This window comes from Condylura cristata, unplaced genomic scaffold (assembly GCF_000260355.1).
Source record: "Condylura cristata isolate star-nosed mole 26May11 unplaced genomic scaffold, ConCri1.0 scaffold00056, whole genome shotgun sequence".
Taxonomy (NCBI): Eukaryota; Metazoa; Chordata; class Mammalia; order Eulipotyphla; family Talpidae; genus Condylura; species Condylura cristata.
Window position 1 is genome coordinate 1163532 of NW_004567157.1, and position 5784 is coordinate 1169315.

Genomic DNA, 5784 nt, shown 5'->3' on the forward strand with positions numbered 1-5784 from the left:
CACAGATATATGGACAATTAAACTTTGACAAAGGAGCAAATAATATGCAGTGGAAAAGGACAGTTTGTTCAATAAATAGTGCTGGGAAAACTGGACCAACATAAACAAAATATTGAAAACAGACTACTACATGCAAACTGGCCCAGACACTATGGAATTCTATATGGAAGTTCCTCAGAATATTAATAATGAAACTACAATAACACCCAACAATTCACTTCTGGGAATCTACCCAAAGGATACAAAAACATTAATTAATAAGAATACCTGCACCCTTATGTTTATTGCAGCACCATTTTTTAAAAATAATATAATAGTTTATTTTCACATCATTTTATGCATTTTTTTAATTTCAGTTGTAATCCCCGTGGGTTTCCCATCACCAAATCACCTATTAAGCACCATTTTTTTAATGGTGATTATGTATGTGAGTTTTAATTATATAATTCATTTATACAAAGATATTTGGATTGATCTATTTACAGATTTTTTTTTTGTTTTGTTTTCATTTTCTGGCCAAATATATTGCACAAAATAGTCAACATTTACTTATATTGATCAACATTGTAAATCTGCTGTGACAGAAATTTTAAGACTAGGATCTCATTTTAACGGAAACATTTTACAATAAGATTAATCAGTCTTTTTTCCATCATATGAATAAATCGACCAAAAATATGCCATATTTCCAATGCATATCATTATTGCTTTTCAAATCCATCATCTGCAGGTTTTATAAACCAAGGCAAATAAAATTCACTTTCCTTCAAGACTTCTACAACTTACTATGTACCCTCAAGTTTAGCTTTTTCTCTATTCTTTCACATTCTGGCATAACCAGACATTTTAATTTTAAGACAAAACTACTCTCCCTTTCCTTCTTTTTTTTACTTATTATCAATCATCAATTTCTTTCCCTCATAAATTCAGACACCACCAAAACTTTCAGCAAATCATAAAGGTGTTTTTCTTTCAGTAGTCCAGAATACAAGGAGGCACTTTACATACTGGCCACCCCAAAATGCTACTTCCAACATTGTAGTTTTTGAAATTGGCTCAAAAACAGTAAGTCTTGGTTTCATTTGGTAAAGTTACTATGATTAAAACATTTACATATATATGTATATATATGTGTGTGTATCTATACATAAATATTTATATATATACACGCATATATACATACACATATACACATATATTTATGTGTATATATGTGTGTATATATATACGTATATACATAATATACGTATATATATATACACACATATATAGGTATTAATATATGTGTGTATATATATATATACACACATATATATACACAAACACACACAACACACACACATTTTTTTTAAAGATTTATTTATTTATTTGTACAGAGCTGGGGTACAGGCCAGAGATGTGGAGGGTGAGAGGATTCACCAGAGACAGAGCAGGGAGCAGAACAGGCAGATCGACGAAGTACACTGCTGAGGGGAGCAGTGGGCGGGTCAGCAGAGGTCTGCCAAGCCATGTGGTCACCTCCCGGGCAGGCGGGGATCGAACTCATGCGGAAGTGGCTTTAGTTTCTCAGTGCAGTGCTTTAACCCGCTGCGCCACCAGGGAGGGCCCGACACACACAATTTTAATCAAGGGAGAAAAATATTTTAAAGGCATGCCAATTTGAAGGCATTAAAGTAAAAAAATAAAAGCAAATACTAAAAACTACAATAAAAAACTGAGTGGTTGGTTAAATGAATGAAAAATGAGGAATGTGCAGTGAAAAACAAACTTGTGCATAGCATTCCCATTGATGAAATGGAAAATCTATTACATTTGGTTTCCAAGGAACTTAAATTTTGATGTAAATTCTAAAATATTACAAACATCTATTTCATGAAGATTTCAGATGCCATTGTTAAAACTTCAAAGTCTATACTAGGTCTATCAAAGAAACAATGGTAAAATCCTAGTATTTGCAAAATTTTAAGTTTTGGCAAATATATACTGCAGTGGGTTGAAATTGACAAGTCATGATGAATGCAGAATGAGGAGAAAACTTATTTCATAAATATTTCATTTGATTAAAAATACCAGGTTTGTTAATAAAACCAAAACCAAAACAAAACCCCCTGCTGTTTAGAAGTAATCTGCATATGTATCTTTAGCTGCCATTGAAAAAATAGAAGGGACAATCACCAAAACCACAGAAGTTATTAAGACTGGTTTTATGTAACTCTGCAATGCTCTCATGACATGCTCACATTATAAGGAAAAACAACCTGTACACATTTATAAATAAACAGTCTCCCCTCTAGTCAATGCACAGGGCTTCCTTTACACCAAAGTCTCTTTTCGTTTGCCAGTGTTTGGAGCTCTGTCCTTTGTGTTTCGGAAGCCAGGCCGTGTTCGGTGGCTATTCACACTCTTTATGCTGTCTGTGGGGTATACAGCCACATTCTGAAGCGTCTCCTTCAATGTTCACCTGGGTCACTGTGGATGCCATGGATGCCCTTCTCTGGGCGCTAATGTTCCCGGCAGCAAGGTGGTTCTATTCACTCTCCTCCTGGAGCTCTGGGAGACCCTGCAACTTGGTGGCACTGGACACCTGCTAGAAAGGGGCAATGGCAGCGCGAATACAGTTGGCCCACTGATGCTTGTGGACACATCATTGGCTTGCAGAGTGCGGGAATGCCCTGAGGAGGGTTCTTGAAAGCAAACTCTAAAGGTATTTTTAGATTTATTTGAGTTGCTGAAAGCAAAGCCCCCCCCCCAATTTAACTTATCCATCCTGCAGGTCTTCCAAATCTAGCTCCTGGACTGGGATGGGCTGCCAGTAAACCTGGGAGGAGAGGCGTGCATTCCTTGTAACAGGTCGAGTCAAAACCAAGCCGTCTTGAAAAGTTTATGTCCATTTTTATTCTTCAGTTCTCCATGGCAAAGTAATGCTTTGCTTGCTTCAATTCTTGGGTCCTTCTGTTATTCATCCAGATATTCTGGTTTGTAGATGTAATATTAGCATTTTGATTTGCCTTTCTTTACATTGTTATCAGAAAGAAATCCTGTTGGCACGGGCCAAACATCTCATACCATCTGACAAAATCCGGGTATGAGGGGGTGCCCCTGAAAAGTCAGGGACCCCGAAGACGGCGGCTACTGGATCGGATCTCTTTGTTTTGTTTTGGCCACTCCTGTTTTTGCAACCATTTTTGCATTTGGATGCATTTGATAAAGTAAAATTTGATTTTACATTTGGTTATTATAAATAAAAGCAATTGGCTATTACTGTAAAGTACAATTAGACAGTGCAAAAAACATATTGTGATAACATGTTCCTGTCCAAACCAATAATTCAAACTCCCGCATTCTACTATCTTCCAGATGTACACTAAATTAAGCTCCAGAGGAAAAAAAAAACTTTGGAAACCAAAAAGCTTAAGCCTTTGTTGTTCGGCCTTCAACTCTCCTATCTCTCTTAATGTTATAAATGAGTACAGTAAACTTTTTCATTCCTTACCCTGGCCTTGTTTTAAACTTTTTTTAGGATGCTTTAATAAAAATGAGGATCCTTAGTAATTAGCAATAAAAGAAGCTTTCCTTCTGTTTTGCTAACCTTTTATTGTAATATAAAAATGTTAGTTATAACTATGTAAATTAATCTTTCTGCTTTATTATTAGTAAATTATTTGTCCAGCTGCAAAAAAATAATAATAGTAATGACATTTTGCTTGTTAGCAGTGTTTTCTTTAAAAAATGATAAGTGTTATAGACTTAGCTAAAGATCAAAAGATTTCAAACTGTTCTTAGGAATATGTGATAGTGATAGTTGTTAATTTCTTTTTACTCAATGCATATGCTGATGTAATCCCACTGCTTGAAAATATAAAATAATAAAGACTTGCTGAGACTGGCAGCAGACAACACTTGTACCTGAATGAGTGTTTGTGTCCCTCATTCACCTTCACTGACGTCATCATTTCCTACAGGAAACCTCTGTCACCCCAATTGTTGGAGCTGGTCTCTGGCACCTTGTATTATTGATATAGCTTCCTCCAAAAGCTGAACATCAGGGCGATCTTTCGGAGTATATTTTAGAATTTCTTTTAATAGTAAAAGGTATTTGACTAAACAACTTCGAGGAATATCTAAGAAGCTCCATAGATCTAATTTTTGACTGAAGGGAGACTTCAGACATTGCTGAAGGAAGTCTTGGACTCTTCAATTTTGTTTCTTTTGATCAAGAAGAGCTTTGGCTGCTAGTTATTTATACAGTAGTCTTTGCAGGCATTCAAGCCTGGCAACCAGTTCACAAGAATGTGCCCAATCTCCTTCACTGTTCCACTAGGCTTGGTTGCTTGTCCAATTCTTGCCAACAAATCTTCATGCAGAGGTATGTAAGCATCCAAATCACCAAATGTATGTGCAAGTTCCTCTTCTGACGTAATCGACAACTTTAACATGGGGTCATAGTAGGCCTTTCTTGCAGGTTTAAAATCCTCATTTAAATCTTGTTCCCCCTGGGTCAGGATTTCATTGACAGTTATGGACTCCTTCATATTCATCTCTAGCTTTTCTGATCACAGAACACTATTTCTCCTCTTGGTAGGCATTGGGACCGTTGATCTGCATGAGAACTTCTGGGCAGAACTTGAAGATCAGTTTTCACAACGGAGGGCAAGTGACTGTATTGTTTGACCAAAGCGTTGGACTGCTCCATTTCTCGCAGGAGAGATTAAATTTGCCAAGGATGTACCCGAGCTAGAGATCAACTCTTTTATTGCTTGGCTCCTTCAGATCAAGGCTGCTAAGGCTTACAAAATCATCATCTTTCTCTCTTTGTTTTCTTTTCAAAGTAAAGTCCCAATGGGGGCCAGGCATTAAACCTGTGAAGGAGCTACCTCTCTGAAGGGAGTATCTGCCATCGGGTTTTTGCCCCGGTTGTCAGCAAGCCTGGGTTCCCGGGTGTCAGCAGGCTAGGGGCCTCGGGTGTCTGCAGGCCCAGAGGCGCCATCTGAGCTGAGTCCGGAGACATTGAGGCTTTTCTTCCGCAGCCAGTGTTGCTTCTGGGCTGCCACCTGGGGTTCCATGATGCCAAAGTGGGGGAAGGACATTGCATGATGGCTGGTTGGGATGGGCACTGCGCCCACCAAATTGCCCCAAGAAGTTGTTGTCAGGAGAGCAATGCTGCTGCCATCTTCTGGGGGTTTGACTGCAACACCATTATTAATGATAGACTTGGGTACAATTCAAATGCCAAAAATAGATGACTGTATCAAGAAGATGTTGTATATGTGTACAATGGAAAACTATTAGCAATCAAAAAAGCTAATCTAATGTGGATGGAGGTAGAAGTGATAATGTTTAGTGAAATAAGTCAGAAGGAAAAAAAAGTATCAGATGGTTTCATTTATAGGGAGAACATAAGGGAAATAAATAAGGCATCAGGGCAAAATATAACAACAATAAAAAACACAACAAAGCATAACAAAAATAAATGGACATTTATCAATCTGAGACACTCTGAGGAGGAGAGGGTGGCAGAGGTATCCAGACTAGGAAAGGAAGAGCATGCAAGACTGTGGTGATGATACACTTATGAAATGGTGGTGAGAATTCTATGGGACTACACGAGGAAAGAAATTAATCAATGTAAAAAAAAAAGAACAATGATGTAAAAATATATAAATAAATATATTATTAAAATATTCATACATTCATTAAAATAATAAAAGAAAAGATTGATATGAAGTGTTTGCAATCCTCTAAGAACTGAGATCCCAGAATACTTTGTCCTGCAAAGTTTTCATT

General features: G+C 37.2%; 1 pseudogene; it reads right to left on the reverse strand.

The window, feature by feature from the left end:
• Positions 1–2313: 2313 nt before the first annotated feature.
• Positions 2314–5063, reverse strand: LOC101619192 (annotated as a pseudogene).
• Positions 5064–5784: the final 721 nt, after the last annotated feature.